Source organism: Myotis davidii, unplaced genomic scaffold, assembly GCF_000327345.1.
Source record: "Myotis davidii unplaced genomic scaffold, ASM32734v1 scaffold1451, whole genome shotgun sequence".
NCBI classification, from domain to species: domain Eukaryota; kingdom Metazoa; phylum Chordata; class Mammalia; order Chiroptera; family Vespertilionidae; genus Myotis; species Myotis davidii.
In genome coordinates this window covers 41,035-60,363 of record NW_006282881.1, presented here as the reverse complement: position 1 = coordinate 60,363, position 19,329 = coordinate 41,035, and the positions used below count along the sequence as shown (strand labels likewise).

Below are 19,329 nucleotides of genomic sequence, written 5' to 3'. Positions count from 1 at the left end.
TCATCACAATACCTGAAGTTTCTTTCATGCTTCCTTACCCACATGTTTGGTCACTCAGATTTTCTACGTAGAATGCTCTCTTATATTCCTTTTGCCATTCCTCACCATTGTAACTATTTTTTTTTTTTGTTAGTCCTCATCCAAGCTTATTTTGTCCATTGATTTTTTTAGAGAGAGTGGAAGGGGAGGGGGAGAAGGAGAGAAAGAGAGAAACATTGATGCGTGAGAAACACGTCGATAAGGTTGCCTCTTGAATGCACCTTGGTGCTGAGGTTCAAACCGCCAACCCAGATACGTGCCTTTGACTGGGAATCCATGCCTTTGATCCGTCAATATGCAGGCTGATACTCTAGCCCAGCGGTTCTCAACCTGTGGGTCGAGACCCCTTTGGGGGTTGAACGACCCTTTCACAGGGGTCGCCTAAGACCATAACACATATATAATTACATATTGTTTTTGTGATTAATCACTATGCTTTAATTACGTTCAAATTGTAACAATGAAAATATATCCTGCATATCAGATATTTACATTACGATTCATAACAGTACCAAAATTACAGTTATGAAGTAGCAACGAAAATAATTTTATGGTTGGGGGTCACCACAACATGAGGAACTGTATTAAAGGGTCGCGGCATTAGGAAGGTTGAGAACCACTGCTCTAACCACTCCTCACCAGCCAGGGCCATTTTAATATTTTAAAAACAATTTTCCACAAAAGAACAGAGGACTTTATATGTACCCATCTTCCATCTACAAGAATTATCAACATTTTTTTCTTCTATTTCCTCCACACACACTTTTTTTTTCTTTTTATTTTAAAGCAAATCCCACAGCTAATTGTATGTTATTTATAAATCTGTAAATATGCCAGTATACACCAATAAGAAATAAGGACTTTTTATGCCAACTATATTGTCATTATAAACCTGACAAGATGAATAATTCTTCTTTAATGTCATCTAATACCGAGGAGGCATTCAAATTTCCCAATTTATTTCAAAAATGTCTTCTTACAGTTAGTTTGACGCAAGGTATAAACAAGTTTTATACCTCACATTTGGTTTCCATGTCTCTTAAGACTCATTTATTACATAAAAGTCTATTCTCTCCCTTTTTATGCCACTTATTTGTTGAAGATGCTAAGGCATTTGTCCTTCAGATTATCCCACATCCTGAATTTGGCAAATGGCTTCCTTGTGCTGCCAACTTGCTCCTCTGTCCTCTGTATTTCCAGTAAATTTGGATCTAGAGGCTTAGTTAGATTTAGGTTCTCTATCTCAAGGAAACCTGGTAGGCAGCGCTGGGTGCCTCCTGTTGCACGATGCCAGGAGATATAAGGCTGAGTCATGTTCCACTTTAGGGATGTCAGTCAATCAGCTATTAAATATACTGTGCTCCATCAATGTTTCACACGAGATTTAACCTACATTAATGACATGATTATTGCCTCCATTCATATTTCATTCAAGATTCAAAAAGAATAATTTTTATACTTCTGCAATTTATTCTGCATTTATTAGCTAAAATTGTGAAGAGTGACAAAATTTAAACTGCATTCATTAGCCTTATTAGTAATACTATTGTTGTTGTAGCCCTCGCTTGCTTTGCTCAGTGGTTAGAGCTTTGGTCCGAGGACTGAAGGGTCGTGGGGTCGATTCTGGTCAAGGACACATATCTCAGACAGGACATGTGTGGGAGAGAACCAATCAGTGTGTCTCTCTTACATCAATGTTTCTCTCTCTCTTTCCCCATCCCTTCTACTCTCACTAAAAATCAATGGAAAAAATATCCTTGGGTAAGGATTAACAACAACAAAAAATATTGTTGTTGTAAATATTATTTTGAACTGTCATATATATATCGAGAATAAAGCATATGTTAACAACATTGGGGACCAAGATTTTTCAGCCTAAAGGAAAAGAGGTACAAGTCCAAAGTTGAAGAAGTAAAAGTCCTGTCATCTTGAATTCGAATTCAAGGTATCAATATGAATTCATGACTTATTTTCCTCCTAAACATCACATATTCCCTGTCCCCTGAAAAGCCCTAGAAGCAGTGAAAATGCCCAAAATTCTTAAGTTGAAACCCTAATCCTGAGGTGATGGCATTAGGAACTGGTACCTTCAGGAGGTGATTAGATCATGAGGGTGGGGCCTCATAAATGGGATTAGTGGCCTTCAGTGGCCATAGAGGTCTTCTCTCTCTCTGCCCTGAGGATACAAGGAGAAATTGGCATTAAGCAACCTGGAAGGGCTCTCACCAGAAGTGGACATTTACTATTTAGAAGCTGCTCAGCTTATAGCACTTTGAGCTAAGACAACTTTTACGGTTTCAGTGGTTTAATAATCAGCTTCAAAAATTCCTGCATATTCAACAGTTCACTCTGTAGAGCCTGTACAACACAACTCCAGCACACCACTGGAAACATACAGCAGTTTGAGGAAACATGCAGTTATCAGGAACCTAGAAAAGACAGACCTCAGGAAGGAAAAAGAAAACTAATTTGGCACCTAGAATGTGCCATGTGGTTCATATCCGAGGTATCGGTACTAAATTCGCTCCTCCCTCAGGACCTTTGCACCTATAAATACTTCATCTTTTCTTTGCCTTCCCAGCTCATTCTCATATCACCACCTCAGAGAGACCTTCCTGACTATTGTATTTAAAGTAGAAGTCCCTGCCTCCCGTGGTGGCCATTGCTGCGATGTAACACCCAGACACTTTTCAAGGAAGGATTTGCCCCATATGCTGTCAGCAGACGTCTTTCAGAAGTCAGCTTCTTCAGGGATTGTCTCAGCTTTAGGGAGCCACCACCCCCAGATGTGGCCCACATCCAATAATTGATCAATGCAGGAGCACAAAGTTCTGACTGTTTCAGCCCAGCTTGGGAAGAAATCAGAAGGGTCATTTCAGTCCTAGAGCTCCCCATGTGATTGACCATCCTGCTCCCTTTCCTCCCTTCCACAGGTGCATACCCCAGGGCACTCCTTAATAAGCACCTTGCATGCTCAACTCTGACTCCGAATCTGTTTCCCGCCGCGCACAACCTGCAACATTCCCCATCCCAAATCTCATACCTAATTACTCTTTATCTCAGCCTTTTGGTTGTTTCTTCAACCCAAAAAGTATTGTATTTGTTGATCAAATTGCTTTTTACTTATTTTTCTAGTTGAATATAATGGTTTATGCATAACACTGTTTTGTTCTTATATTTTCTATGCTATCATAATGCTTGACTTAGAACAGGTATTCAATAAAATTTTTAAATAAATTAAAATTCTCAAAATATAGGCAATGTTGCACAGATGGGCCACAAACAGATAAAATTCAGATCCTTTTTTAATGACCACATTTATCCATTCATTTTTTACATGCACCTAACTTATTAAAGGTTTCTCAAACTTTATGAAACTAGAGTACACAGAAGACTATTTCATTCAGCATTCTATTGAGATCTGGTTCCCATGAAAATGTGCATTTCCCTTAGGGCACATGACAGTCAACACAGAGCTGATGTGGAAATGGGTGGAGTAGGTATGTGCTAACAAACTTTGTCCTATATAAGGGAAGTAGGTCCCAAAAGTTTAAGAGCGTGGTGCTTATTATATGTGATACTTCACTTCATGCTAGTGGTCTCAAGGTAAAGTGAGTCTTTTTTTAAAAAAAAAATAGATTTTTAATTTTCTAGAACAGTTTTAGATTCTCAGAAAAAGTATAGTTTCCATATGCCAACATACAGTTTTCCATTATTAACATCTTACATTAGCATGCTACATTTCTTACAAGCGATGAACCAAGATTGCTACATAGTTATTAACCAAATTTTATATTTGATTCAATCTTCCCTATTTTCTACTTAACATGCTTTTTCTGTTAAGCACGTTACGATACCACATTACTTTTAGTAATCATGTCTCCTTGGGCTTCTCTTAGCTGTGACAGTTTCTCAGAATTTTCCTTGTTTTTGATATCTTTGACGGTAAAAGAGTACTGTTCAGGTATACTGCAGGATGCCCCTTTGTTGGGATTTGTGGGATGTTTTTCTTACTATTAGACAGGTAGACTGGGGTTATGTGTTTGGGGGAGGAAATCACAGAGGTGAGGTAAATGTCATTTCCATCACATTATATTAAGAGTACATATTAAGAGTACTACATTCTGTCAACATGATTAATGAATGTTGACGTTGCCCTTCACCTGGATGAAGTGATGCTGTCAGGTTTCTCCATGGTAAAGGTCTTCTCCTCCCCTCCCCCTGCCATACCATACTCCTTGGAAGGAAATCTCTGCATAGATCACACTTGAGGAGTGAGGAGTTATCTTCTCCTCCTTTAGGATGGAGTATCTACGTAAATTATTCAGAACTCCTCTGCATGGGAACTCAGTCTCTTCTCGCTTGTTTATTCATTTATTCAATCATTAGCTAATATCATTATGGACTCATGAAAATTTTATATTTTGGGCTATAATCCAACACTACTTTATTTTATTGCTCAAATTGTTTCAGCTTTGGCCATTTGGAGCTCTTTCAGTTGGCTCCTATACAAGCAAGTACACCTTTTTATTTTCATTTTGCAAGTGAAAGAATATAAAGTTTCAAAGAGTATAAAGTTTCCACTGTCACTCAATGAACAAGAGAAGTGTAATTAGAATCATAAGATTCTAAAGGACACATTTGGGTGTGTGTGTTTTTTTCCTAGTCACCAAGTTCTATCTGAATATAGTCAATCTTTGTAAATCAACAACTAATGTATATTTCGTCTGATGGTTATTTAAGGCAATAACAGTTTTGAGACTATCAGTCTGCTATGTACATTCTAGAAAACTTCCTCCATTATTTTTTAATTATTATAGTATACACCACAGAGTAAATCCACTCATGCAGCCAGCACTCAGACCAAGAAACATCAGCTCAGCAGAAACCTCCCTTGTGCTTCCTTCCAATCACCCCCACCCACAGGTTATCACCAGCCTGACTTCTAACAGATGGGTCAGTTGTGCCTGATTTTTACTTTAAATAAATAAAATCATAGAGTTGTGCTTTTTTGAGGCTGGATTCTTTTGATCAACTCATGTTTTCATGTGTTTTGTTAGTGGACATTTTTTTTAAAGTTTAAACCATATATTTTACAGGAAGGTTTACAAGCAAAGTAACACTTGTAAAAACATGTTCAGCAACTACATAAAAAAAAAAAAACCCGCACTGCTATATAAAAAGTAAATTTACTTAAGATTAACATAACACAAAGACAGGGAAACCTCCCAGAAATGTAAATTGTCTCGTTATCCTAAAGTGGCTTAGTTCTTCCTCCCTATTATTATCTGTAGTTTCATCTACAAAGGGTGCCTTAATAATGCCCCTGTGAGTCTTTTCCACAGGAAAGGTGGTTCCTGACTGACAGGATGTCATTCTTGCCAACACATAGCCAAACACTCGGTTGCTTCTAACATACAATGGTGCAAGACGCTACCTGTCAAATATGACTAAAGTACTGCCCAGAAATCCAAGAGAGCGCTGACTTACAGAAGTGCTCTATTTTCTGTTTCGTGAATAATCACTGCCTAGTGATGGTTAATCTGATCTAGCTCCTTTCAACAGTGATGGCAAACACTGGACACTCCTGTCACCACAGACTTCTGCTGTCACCGTGAACATTGTTCAATCACAGCATTCTCTCCCTTAGAACCTACCTGCCCCAACACTTCTAACGAAAAAGAGATGGCACAAGGGAGGAAACCATCCCACTCAACCACAAAACATTGTTCTTTTCTGATTGGATCCAGGTTTCCACTGCATTGTTTTCTAGTTAGACTCAGGCTTCTCATTTCTACTCCTCCCCTGCACTATCATTCCCCCACTCATGAGCCTACTCTGGCTCTCACCTGTCTGATAGGTAATGGATGAAGTGCCCTGTCTGGGTTTCAACAGCCTCTATAATTTGTTCACACCCAGCCACGCCCAACTTCAGGATCTGCTTTTCATTCCAGTCAGGCTGGTTTCTTCCTTATCTCACACATGTCCTGCCTCCTGTGTCTTTCTGCCTGTTCTTCTAGTAATCATATATTTATCCATTCTTTCATTCTTTCAACAGCTATCTATTAACCAACTACTACAGTGATGGCAAACCTATGACACGCGTGTCAGAGGTGACACGCGAACTCATTTTTTTGGTTGATTTTTCTTTGTTAAATGGCATTTAAATATATAAAATAAATATCAAAAATATAAGTCTTTGTTTTACTATGGTTGCAAATATCAAAATATTTCTATATGTGACATGGCACATATAGAGTTAAGTTAGGGTTTTTCAAAATGCTGACACGCTGAGCTCAAAAGGTTAGCCATCACTGAACTACTACATACTATGCACTCCTCTAGATCATGGTGATATAGCAGTACATAGAACCATCCAAGTCTCTGTCCATGGAGTTTACATTATAGAGGGAGATTAGATACATTCAAAGAACAAACAAATGCATATAGTGTCAAGTGGTGATGAGATGGAATAATGATGGGGAGGAGGATTCCATATCCTTTATGGAGGTCAGGGATGGCAACCCTGAGCAGGGAGCAGCTGAATAGATATCCCAGGGAAGTTTGGACCAGGCAAAGAGAAGAGCAGGTGCAAAGGCTCTCAGACAGACAGATAATTGTTAGAGGAAGAACCAGGAGGCCATTTTTGACCAGAGCAGAGTAAGTGAGGAAGAGAATAATAGGAGGCAAATCAGAGCAGTAATTCAAGGCTAGTTCATGCGAGGCCTTTAAGCCAGTGGTTTTCAACTGGGGAGATTTCGTCCCCCAGGAGACCTCTAACAAGATATAGAGATACTTTTGGTTGTCACAAGTTGGATGGTGTTACTGGCATCTAATGTGTAGCGTCTAAAATTGCTGCTTAACATCCTACAATGCACAGAACAGCCCCACAACAAGGAACTATTCGGTCCCAATGCCAACAGTGCCAAGGTTGAGAAACCCTGCTTGAAACCATAGTGAAGACTGTCCCTTTTGTTCTAAGCATAATGAGATATCATTAGAAAGTCTAAGGAGGTCCATGGGGGCAAAGGGGGGACATATGTAATACTTTCAACAATAAAGATTTCTTTTTTTAAAAAAAGAAAGAAAGTTTGAACACAGCCCAGCTGGTGTGGCTCAGTGATTGAGCATTGACCTATGAACCAGGAGGTCATGGTTTGATTCCGGTCAGGGCACATGCCCACGATGCAGGCTTGATCCCCAGTAGTGGGTGGGCAGGAGGCATCTGATCAATGATTCACATCATTGATGTTTCCATCTCTCCCTCTCCCTTCCTCTCAAAATCAATATAGACTAGTATATATAGAGAGAGAGAAAGAGGGAGAGAGAAAAATTTTGAACACAGTGACATGAACTGACTTAGATTATTTTTAAATATTTTTTTATTGATTTCAGAGAGGAAGGGAGAGGGAGAGAGAGATAGAATATCCATGATGAGAGAGAATCATGGATTGGCTGCCTCCTGCACACCCCCTACTGGAGATTGAGCCTGCAACCCGGGCGTGTGCTCTGGCCGAGAATCGAACCTGGGACCCTTCAGTCCTCAGGCTGACGCTCTATCCACTAAGACATACCGGCTAGGGCCTGACTTAGATTTTAAAAGAATCACTTTAGATACTGTGTGGTAACTCATAAGTTGGATAATGAGAGTGATATAAAAGGCTACCATTTATTGATTGAGCACATATTATAGTAGAGACATTGTACCATACACCTTAACTAAGATATCTTGGTATTTTTCTTCATTGTTCCTACTGCCACCTAACATTGTATTACATGTTGGTCTATTAGTTTCTAAATATTTGTCTCCCTCACTTGGATGTAAACTCAATGAGAGCAAAAACATTGCATTGTTTCCTGTTGAATCTCTAGCATCTAGGACAGTGTCTGGTGTACACTAGGTACTCTGTATTTGTTGAATAAATTAATGGGTTCTAGGGTCAATATGGTTATCCCCATTTCACAGACCAGAGGACTGAGTTTCATTATTTCTTTCCTGACATAGTTATGAGCAAATCTGTATTTTGTGGCCATTCCCAGGCCCATAGTCTCCAAGTTTGATGACAGTCCTCAGAAAGGACAGTTCCCAGTGTATAATATTTTAGGTGAGTTGTATAAGTAGCTATTGCTACTCTTCGCTAATTTTTGACACCTGTATTTATGTATTCATTCATTCATTCATTCATTCAATCGCTCACCGGGGCTTTACTGAGCTCATATTATGTGTTTGGCACTGTGTTAGGCACTTGAGATACACTGGTGAGGAAGATAGATGTGATCCCCATCTGACTCAGTTCAGGCTGCTATAACAAAATTCCACAAACTGAGTGGTTTAAATTACAGAAATCCATTCTCCCACAGTTGTGGAGGCCAGAAATCAGAGACCAGGGTGCCAGCATTATTGGGTTCTGGTGAGAGCTATCTTTCTGTTGTTGTTGTTGTTAATCCTCACCAGAGGATATTTTTTCCATTGCTTTTCGGAGAGAGTAGAAGGGAGGGAAGGAAGGGAGCAGAGAGAGAGAGAAACATTGATGTGAGAGAGACACATCAACTGATTGCCTCCCGCAAGCGCCATGGCCAAGGGGCGGGAGTGAACCCAAAACCCAGGTACATGCTCTTGACCAGGAATTGAACCCACAACCCTTCGGTACATGGGCCAACACTCTAGCCATTGAGAAACACTGGCCAGGGCTGGAGAGCTCACTGCAGGCCTTCTCACGGTGTCCTCACATGGCAGAGAGAGGGAGGGAGACAGCTCTCTGGTATCTCTTCATATAAGGACATTGATCCCATCCCGAGGCCCCACCTGTGACCTTATCTAAACCTAATCATTTTACAAAAGCCCTGTCTCAAATGCCATCACATTTGGGGTTAGGGCTTCAACCTATTAATCTAGAGCAGTGATGGCGAACCTTTTGAGCTCGGCGTGTCAGCATTTTGAAAAACCCTACCTTAACTCTGGTGCCGTGTCACATATAGAAATTTTTTGATATTTGCGACCATAGTAAAACAAATATTTATGTTTTTGATATTTATTTTATATATTTAAATGCCATTTAACAAAGAAAAATCAACCAAAAAAATGAGTTTGCGTGTCACCTCTGACACGCGTGTCATAGGTTCGCCATCACTGATCTAGAGGGAACACAATTTAGTCCATAGCACTGTCCTCACAAAGTTTATAGGCTAGTATGTGACACAGATAGTACATAAATGATATAAATAGAAAATTATGGATTATGGTAAGGAACAAAAATGAGTGCTCTGATAAAAAATTGAGGTGGAAGGGAGGGACTGCCTTGAGAAATCAAATCATGGACAGTTCATCAAAAAGGTAATACACCCCAGCTGGTGTGGCTCAATGGCTGAGCGTCGAGCCATGCACCAAGATGTTGGGTTCAATTTCCAGTCCTGGCACATGCTGGGTTGCTGGCTCAATCCCAGTGGGGAATCTGCAGGACGCAGCTGATCTATGTTGATGTTTCTGTCTCATCGACATTTCTATCTCTCCCTCTCTCTTTCTTTCTTCCTAAAATCAATAAAAACATATTTTTTAAAAAAATTAGTACAATGAAAAATGCCTCACTAATAACTTTTATACTGATTATATGTCAAAATAATGACATTTTGGACATATTGCATTAAATTAATTAGTCAAATTAATTTTACCTGTTTTGTTTTTACTTTTTAAAGTGTGACTACCAGCAAAACTTAAATTATTTACTAGTATGTGCCTCGCATTAGATGTTGGACAACACTGCTGTTTACTATTCCGTCCTGCTAAAAACACTAATGGGGAAGGAGAAGGGGTAACACCCCAACGAGATGAAGTGGCATGGGGTTGGGGGGAATGAAAAGCAACATGTCTGGACTTGGGAAGTCAAGTTGGCAGAAATGATGGATATTTTCAGAATAGGGCAGTCTACTAATGGTTACAGGTTTCTTTTTGGGGTGATCAAAATTTGGAATTAGATAAAGGTGACAGTTGCATAACCTTATGAATTTACTAAAAACCACTGAATTGTAAGCTTTAAAGGGTAAATTTCACGGTACGAGAAGTATATTTCAATGAAAAGTAACACACAAAGGTGAATAGGGCAGTCTAAAATCTACAGCGTCTGCTACAATAGACCCCTGAATATTTTCCGGAAAACTTACTGCTTTCAGCTGATCTATATGCATAGCTTGTAGGGGCGAGGGGAAGGTTGAGGGTGAGTAACTAAGAAGAAGTGGGCGGGGGGGGGGACTCTTATCTGTTTTGACTAAAAGTAGGTGGACAAGAGTTCACCTTCACTAGAAATCAGACCTGCAGAAAGAGGAGCTTGGGAACTGACAAACATGGGTAGGGCATAGATAGACCTCTTACAGGGCATATAACAGGGACTCAAGCTATGGTATCTTGACCTAATTGGGCAGGGTGACTCTTCTCTGATATCTGAATCATTTTGATGATCAGGAACAACTGAGTAATTAAAATCAAAATGTGAACTTCTGTCTGATTATGAGGTCTGGGTTAGAACCTCCCTTGCATAGTCCAAAGGGGATACCCTGCCCATCAGGCATTCTCCATGTCTAGCCTGGTGTTGGTTCCCCAGCAGCAACCTGAGGTGAGGCTTCCTCTCCGGAGGCAACAGCACATCAGGTCCTTTTCTCTGTGCCCAGTGTCAGAGTTGAGTTAGAACATCTTTAGAAACCAGCTCCAACCAAAGTACCTCACTCTTTAACTCACTCAGCTTCTCTCTGCCCCATCCTGGGCTGGGTGCTGGCAGCAGAGTACTCTTTGTTAGAACGATTTTGAAGTCATGAAGATTCCCTTTTCTGGTGAAGGAGGAATCAGGGAGCATTTTTGCTCACACTCGGTTCCCTGGGGCTAAGGGACATTGGGACAATATCATCATCAAATTTATTATTTGCCAAGTCCAGAGAAGGAGGAGGAAACAGAGAGGTAAGAGGACTGTGGCACACTTCCGGTTTTCTGCAAGAAGCCAGAATTCCCACCTGAACGTAGGCTCACCACAGCGAAGGGGAGGGGTGAGCACAGCTTCCCCAGTCCCATAACGCACCAAGGAGGGACCTGGATTGGTCATTTATCTCTCAGGGACTGCCCCACAAGAATCATCTCAGCTGACCAGCCAAGGTCAGCCGACCAGACAGGGGCAATTTGGCCCCTGGTCACATTGCACAGAGGTCATTGGCTGAGCATCTGATTGGCACCAAGTAGGGCACTGCTGGTACAGTGTTGATTCCTGTTCTTGGTGAGGGTGAGCTCTGATGGAGACCTGCACCAGGTGTCAAGGGCACGGCTACAGAAGAGAGCAGGGAGGATTACACAGCTAATCACACACTCAAGAATAGTACCCCCATGTTGCAGGTGACTAAATTAGGCTTGAGAAGTTAATTAAGCTGCCCCAGGCCACAGAAAGCTAGAAAGCCAGAACTCACTGACCTCAAAGGCCATGTCCTTTTTGCTGTGCTAGATCACTTCTCACCCTGGAGGACAGTACTGCACGCCCCACAGTCCCTAGTTCCATGCATGCATGTATTTGTTCAATGCGTGTTCATTGAATATCACCTGCATGCCAGCAGCTGTGTCAGAACTGAGTGAAATAGTCCAGGTAGTCTAGGGTGGAAGGGGCTGCAGATACCTATCAGATAAATAAAAGTATATTTAATTTCAAGGTGAGAAACATGCTATGAAAGTAACAAATGAGATAAGGAGATTGACAGTAATAGCTGAAGATATAAAACCTGGAAACCAGGGAACATCTGCTCAAGAAGGTAGTATTTCAACTAGTAGTATTTCAACTGTCCCGTAATGTTGCCACTACAGCACATTTGACAATGTCTGACGTTTCGGGGTTATCACACCTGGGGGGTGGGGAGGTGCTGTCAGCATTTAGTGGGTAGAGGCCCTGTTTGCTCCTAAACACCTGACAATGCACAGAACAGCCCCAACAACAAAGAATATTTTGGTCTGAAATGTTAATGGTGTCAAGACTGAGAAACGCTGGTTTAGACTAAGACATGAAGGTGAAGAAGAAACCAGTTCTGTTAAGGGGCTCCACCCCTCTTCAAGCATTCCAGGTACAAGGAACTGCATGTGCTAAGGCAGTGGTTCTCAACCTTGGCTGCACGTTAGAATCACCCGGGAATCTTTTCAAAATCCTGATTTCTGGGCCTCATCCTCCGGAAATTCTGTTTCTTTGTTATGGGGTGGAGCCACAACATTAGTAACAAAGAAACAGAATTTCTGGAGGATGAGGCCCAGAAATCAGGATTTTAAAAAAAGATTCCCGGGTGATTCTAACGTGCAGCCAAGGTTGAGAACCACTGCGAACCACCAACACCCAAGTCACATGTCTTAGATCAGGTGAACTTGAGATCTGGGAGTGGACGCCTAAGCATCAATATGTTTTGAAAGGTGCTCGGGTGATTCTAATGCACAGTGATGATGGACATCCACCAGACTCCAGGTGCTGCCCCAAGGTAGGGACCTCTGTGTGCATGGCGGCCCACAGTGGACTGAGAAGCCTCACCTTTGTGCATTACCAAAAGTACTCTCTTCTTCTTCATTTAACATTCTGTCTCTGCTTTTTCAGGGGTTGGCTGAATTCTGTCTGTCAAAACAATGAGCTGCACCTAGTCTTGGGTGTTCTTGTGTTACCTGCAGTTCCAGACCTTTTGTTCTGAAACTCTTTTGTTTATCGCAGTATCAGTCTCCTGGGGAAGCTCCAGGGCTCCTGTCTCTTCCATCCCTTTAGGGATAGAATGTTTGCAGTCTCCTTTGTGAACTTTGTTTCCAAACAACTCCCAGCATCTTCTGCCTCTGTGTCCTCAAAGTGGAAGAAAAATACATTCAGACCTGTATATTCTTTAAGATCCAGCTCAATTCCTACTTCCTTTTATTATTATTGGGCTCCCATCATGTAACTGGCACTTAGGCATATTATGATCAGTGAGAATGATATGGCCCCTGAGGTAGGGAGCTCAAATTCTAGGGCAGGTGTCTCTACCTCAGCACTATTGACATTTGAGATGAGGTAATTAATTGAGGGGCTATCCTGTGCACTGTAGGGTGCTTAGCAGCATCCATGGCTTCTGTGCACAAGATGCTAGCAGCCTGTTTCTATGGCCCCAATTAGGACAACCAAAAATATCTGGCTGGTGTGGCTCAGTTGGTTGGAGCACTGTCCCGTGCACTGAGGGGTGGCTGGTTCAATTCCTAGTCAGGACACATTCCCAGGTGGCGGGTTGGATTCCCAGCCGAGGGTACCTGCGGGAGACAACTGATTGATGTTTCTCACATGGATATTTCTCTCTCTCTCTCTCTCTCTCCCTCTGTGTGTGTATATACGTATCTTTAGGCATTGCTAAAATGTCCCCTGGGAGACAAAATTGCTCCCTGTCATGAACCACTGCTTTAAGAGGAAGGAGACATTAAACAAATACTCATAAAGGATGATAAAGGTGATGAAAGGGGCGTAAAAAAGAGAGATCTAATTTAACTTGGCAGGAACAAAGAAATAAGAGCTCATAATGGGGACTGCCTGTTCCAGCCCAGAAAATAGCTGGTATTATTTCCATCATGATACTCTCTCTGATTACTGTAATGTCTTTTGTCTTCTCCAATATCTTACAGCGGCATTCACCAATTGTGTACTATTCAGCCAGGCATGGTGTTAAGCATTTGGCATGCCTTATTTCATTTTATCCTCATAACTACCCCTATAACCATAACTGGCACCCCAAACCATTGAAGATTCGCTATATAAGTAAATTGCCTTTTTAATCAATAGCTTTGCATGTTAGGCTTGTAAAATAACTAGAACGAAAGCTGAGCCACGCATGGCTTCTGCTTTTTCTTTATCCCTTGGACAATAGCCTCTTACTTCATCAGTTACCACATACTTTTGGTACTGACAATGCCTTCAGATTTAATTTCACTTCATTCATTGCAGTCTGGTTTGTACTGCTCAGACCAAGATGGCACACAATGTTAAATCTGAATCAACATCTCAAAGGAATGTCAAGTACCTAAAAATGGTCCAGAGGACACTGAGCAGAATGATAAAAATTCTGGAAACCAAGTCACGGGAGGGATGAGAATGTTTAGTTCAAAGCAAACTTACATGATGCAGTCTTTTCATTTTTCAAGGGCCATCTTACAAAAGAGTGCTTTCTTTATGTTAGGTGACTTCCAAGGGCAGAATTAATGCATCGATAATTGTCAGGGAGGCCTATTTGGGCCCAATATAAGGAAGATATTTACAACTATTAACATTGTATAAAAGTGGAATGATTTCCCTGAAGAGGTAGTGAGCTTTGCAGCATTGGTGTTATTTTTAAAAACCCACTAGATAAAATGGATAATCCTGGAAAGGGGATGCCGGCATTGGGTTGAAATAAAGTTCATCAATGACTATGTAGACCCCAAAGTGGCAGAAGGAGATGTTCTTTCCCCCTCACTACTTTCCCCCCAATATCACCGCTGACCTGTAACGAGTGGAGTGGGCCAGCGGAGATCCGTTGTATGAGGCCAGGCCCTGCCTGGGGAACAGGATGAAGTGAAACCCCAACCCCTGCACCATTGTCCCAGCGATGTTCCCCTGAGATGACTTTCTGGTTATTTCTGTGTGAACACAAATGTCTTAAGGCTCATTATCAAAGCTTCTCTCAAACTTTAAGTGGAAAAAGGTGTGGGTGTTGGGTGGGAGAATTCTGAGGAAGTAATCCCCTCCATATACCAGGGCTTATTGTAATTATGCTCAATATCCTCTTTCCAGAGTTGAGGGCTTTTTAAGCAACCTCATCTTTTGACTCTCTGGCTGCCACCCCCATGCTGCTCTGTTTGGCTAGGAATGGAAGGTACCATCTAAGATGGCCCTTTATGTGTATTTCATTCCATCCTGGCAACAGTCCCAGTGAGATCTATATAATGATTATGTCCATTTTACAGAGAAGGAACCTGAGGTTCCGACAGGTTAATTGACTTGCCCTAGGTTAGAAAGCTAGTAAGTGGCAAGGCAGGAGCTGGTAGCCCGATTAGTCATTGTCCTTACTATGTGGTCTTAACCCCTGCACCTTCCTTCCCACCCTGAATGACAGAAGTCAGACCTGCACTTAGATGCACATATGTTATAGCTTTGTTTCCAGAGAGGAACACAGTTTTGGTTTTGTTTCTAATCCCCTTCTTGATGCCCAGGTCTGGTTTGACTCTGAAGGCCATGAGACCTCAGTAGACATGAATCTTTAGAAATAGGTTTAATTGAAACCCAGAACCCTTTTCAGTGTTTCGGTTGACCCATAAAAGTGGAATTTGGGTTCTGTTTGATCTAAGACAGTGTTGGGCACTGCCTCAAATTAAAATGAATCTGGCCCAGCCCCTGGACCTTGAGCCCTCTGTACATAAAGGGCACTCAAGGCAATGTTCCTAATGGCTTCCGTTCTTGAGTTTTAGGATTGTTTTTCAGTGGATACATCTCTTCTCAATGCCCTGCTTATGGCACTAGGTCCATGGGAGCTGGCAATTCTGAACACAGAGGAAGGATCTCATGATGTGGAGCAGTGTGCAAGGGGGCCAGGGAGCACCAGTGTTGCATAGAGTGAACCCTAGGTTAAAGAGGAGATGCCACGTTGCGATGATGGTGGGTGGGATGGAAGCCCCAAGGGTCCTTGGGTCATCCAAGCCAGAGATGTTCCCCATTCCACTCTATCGCTGCACTAGACTTCCTCGTGCTTCCTGCTTAGCTTGCCCCCATCTTGTCCTCTTTGGCCCCTGGGTTTACTCTCCTTCCCAGGCATCAGCTTATCTCCGTTTGGTTCAGTACAACTGAACCATCTATCTATTAACCTGATGTCTGTGGCCTTGCTCAAAACCACTGCCTATGCCATGTCCTACCATATATACATATGTTGACACCCTATGATCTGATCTGATCCCAAACTCTGAGGGCCTAGCATTGAACCCCAAAATTGGGAAGGCAGCGGATGGGGTGAAGGAGCAGCATCTAGGAAGGGTTCATCCTTAGGAGCATGAACAGGGGATTAAAAACTCCATGGGGTTTAGATACTGATATGAACAAATGGACATGGAAGCTTCAGCCATGAGAGTGCAGACAGGATAATCTTTGATCAGTTTTTGAGATTAGAACTTGTTTGTACCAGGGACTCTATCCAGTGAGCCAAACCGGCTAGGGCTTCTCAGTAGGTCTTGATCTGTCTTAAAGGTAGTAATATATCTTAGTACAGTGCCTGGATAGCATACAACTTTGCATAGTTAATAGGTGTCCAGAACTTTCCTGGAAACAGGGGATATAAGGGAAGTATATAACACAACCTCTTGTGTGTCAAGGACCTTTGTACACAAGAAATTTGGACTTTATATGGGTGAGTGACTATAGCAGGGATTTATATATAGGGGAGTGGGAGTGGTTAGCTTTATATTTTAGAAAAGCACTTGTCTGGCTACCAAATGAGGATGAAGAAATGAGAGTCAAGGGTAACAACCAAGACCCTATTACACTAGTCCAAATGAGAAACAAGGAAGCTTTGAACAAAGGGAGTAGCTTCGGTAATAAAAAGGAGAGAATCCTGGCTGGTGTTGCTCTGTGGTTAGAGTGTCAGCCCACACACAGAAGGGTCTGCGGTTCAATTTGCAGTCAAGGACATGTACCTGGGTTGCAGGTTCGATCGCTGCCCATGGATATTTCTGGTGCAGGAGGCAACCAATGGATGTTTCTCTCTCACATTGATGTTTCTCTCTCTCTCTCTTTCTCTCTCTCTCTCTCTCTCTCTCTCTCTCTCCCTCCCTCCTTCCCTCCCTCCCTCCTTCCCCTCTTTCTAAAAATCATTGAGGAAAAATATTCTTGGGTGAGGATTAACAAAAAAAAAAGGAGGAGGGGAGAGATTCAAAGGTAGAGAAAGGTCACTGAGTTATGAATAAATGACTGGTTGGATGAGGCAATGAAAGAAGAGAGTCAAGAACTCTCAAGCTTGCGATCTGGGCTAACTGAGAGGAGGATTCAAAGATGGCTGTGGCATCTCTGACTTGGGCAGATGGGGTGGACGGTGTTAGTGTCATCAACAAGGTAGAGAGCTCTGGACCGATGGCAGAATTTAAGGGAAAGTTAGAGAGTGCAGTCTGGGACATGTGGACCCTGGGACATCCAGGAAGCAGTGGGTAGGTGGTCCAGAGTGCAGGCAACAAGTCTGGGCGAGGCATGAGAAATTGATCATCACCAGAACACAGGAGGCAGGAGATGCCATACCTGGAAACAAGAGTGCTGCACAAGAGTGTGAGAAATGTAAACATATCCTAAAGGAAAACACAGAGAATTGGGGCAGAGTCGGGGGAGAGATAGGGAATACTGGCATCAGGAGGGTAGACAGCAGAAGATCAACCAATGAAGAAATCATCAGTAAGGGATAAAAAGAACCTGTAGAAAGTGGCTGGCATAAAGAAGTGGAAGGAGGGATGAGAAGGAAATAGAATAGACAGAATTGGGGGGAAAGGTGAGAACCAGGAAAGTTAAGAAAAGAAAAACGATTAGGAGGAAGGATAACCTTGTCTTAGAAATTCCAAGTTTAAAGTTTCATCCTGAAATCCCAGAAATATGAGTCAGAGGTCAAAAGAGCATCAGGTATACAAAACTTCAGATCTGCTGGTCCTCATGCAGATACCTCTGCAGCAGAGGAATTTAAATGGTAGAGAATGTGGCAAGATAAGGGGGCTAAGGACAGAGCCACCTTGGGGATGGGTAGGAAGAAGAACCTGGATAATCAAGGGACAAAGAAGTGGGAGAAACACGTGGAAATGCAATCTCCTGAAAGGTAAAGGAGGCCATGTCAGGAAGGAATATCTGGTCAGCAGTGCCGAGGTGGCAGTCACACTCTGGTGGCTAGGAGGGTGCAGTGACTCCTGGGAGAGCAGTTGCAGCAGCCTGCTGGGAGCAGAGGATGTTCTGTTTGTGCCACATCCTGGGTAAGCAGAAGCACACTTAGAACCAAGTCATCACAAAGCCCTGTGCAGAGCAAGCCAACAATTTAGTCACGGCAGAACAATGGGCCTGGACAACTCAGCCAAGTCACTCTGCCTTTTCTACATAGGTGGCCTTAGCAAAAAGAACCTGCAGAAATAAGTACCTAAGGACGTGGGCAGATTGGGACAATGACCGAGTTTTGTCCAGCCAGTGACCAAAAATGGGGGAGAACACGTCACTGGCTTGGTTCATTTACTCAGGGCTCACGCATTCATTAACACTGTTTTGGGACTACTGTGCTCACAGCCTGTGAAGGGGGTCATGGTCATAAAAAAGACCTGGTCCCTGCCTTCAAATAGTTTACAATATATAGGGGGCATCTTTCATTCCATGAGAATTTTCCCAACCAAAAAACTGAAACTCACAGACAGACACAGTATGGCACTGAAACTCACAGACAGACAACAGTATGGCAGTTACCAGAAGGAAGGTGGGAAGAGGGTAGTAAAAGGTAAAGGGGACCACATATATGGTGACAGAAGATGATTTGACTTTGGGTGGTAGGCACACAATGCAATATACAGATCATGTATCATAGAAATGTATACTTGAAACCTATATAACCAATATCACCCCAATAAATTTAATTTTAAAAAATACCCCATCTAAAATGCCTGATAAAATCACCATTCAAACTTTTACAGAATTACCCGGGTTAACACATTTACTTAGGGCTCACGCATTCATTAACACTGTTTTGGGACTGTTGTGCCCAGAGCCTGTGAAGGGGGTCATGGTCATAAAAAAGACCTGGTCCCTGCTTCAAATAGTCTACAATATATAGGGGGCGTCCTTCATTCCCAACCAAGGGGTCATGGTCATAAAAAAGACCTGGTCCCTGCCTTCAAATAGTTTACAATATATAGGGGGCATCTTTCATTCCATGAGAATTTTCCCAACCAAAAAACTGAAACTCACAGACAGACAACAGTATGGCAGTTACCAGAAGGAAGGTGGGAAGAGGGTAGTAAAAGGTAAAGGGGACCACATATATGGTGACAGAAGATGATTTGACTTTGGGTGGTAGGCACACAATGCAATATACAGATCATGTATCATAGAAATGTATACTTGAAACCTATATAACCAATATCACCCCAATAAATTTAATTTTAAAAAATACCCCATCTAAAATGCCTGATAAAATCACCATTCAAACTTACAAAATTACACCCGGGTTAACAACATCTTTTTATGATTCTCTGCGAAGAGCTAAGGTTAAGCTTAAACTGAATGAAAAAAAAGAGGGTAT

General features: G+C 42.1%; 1 protein-coding gene across 1 annotated transcript in view; it reads right to left on the bottom strand.

The window, feature by feature from the left end:
- The window catches only part of HSD17B2 (hydroxysteroid (17-beta) dehydrogenase 2), a 57,712-nt gene that overhangs the window by 29,081 nt on the left and 9,302 nt on the right, over nucleotides 1-19,329 (bottom strand). The window lies entirely within an intron of this gene.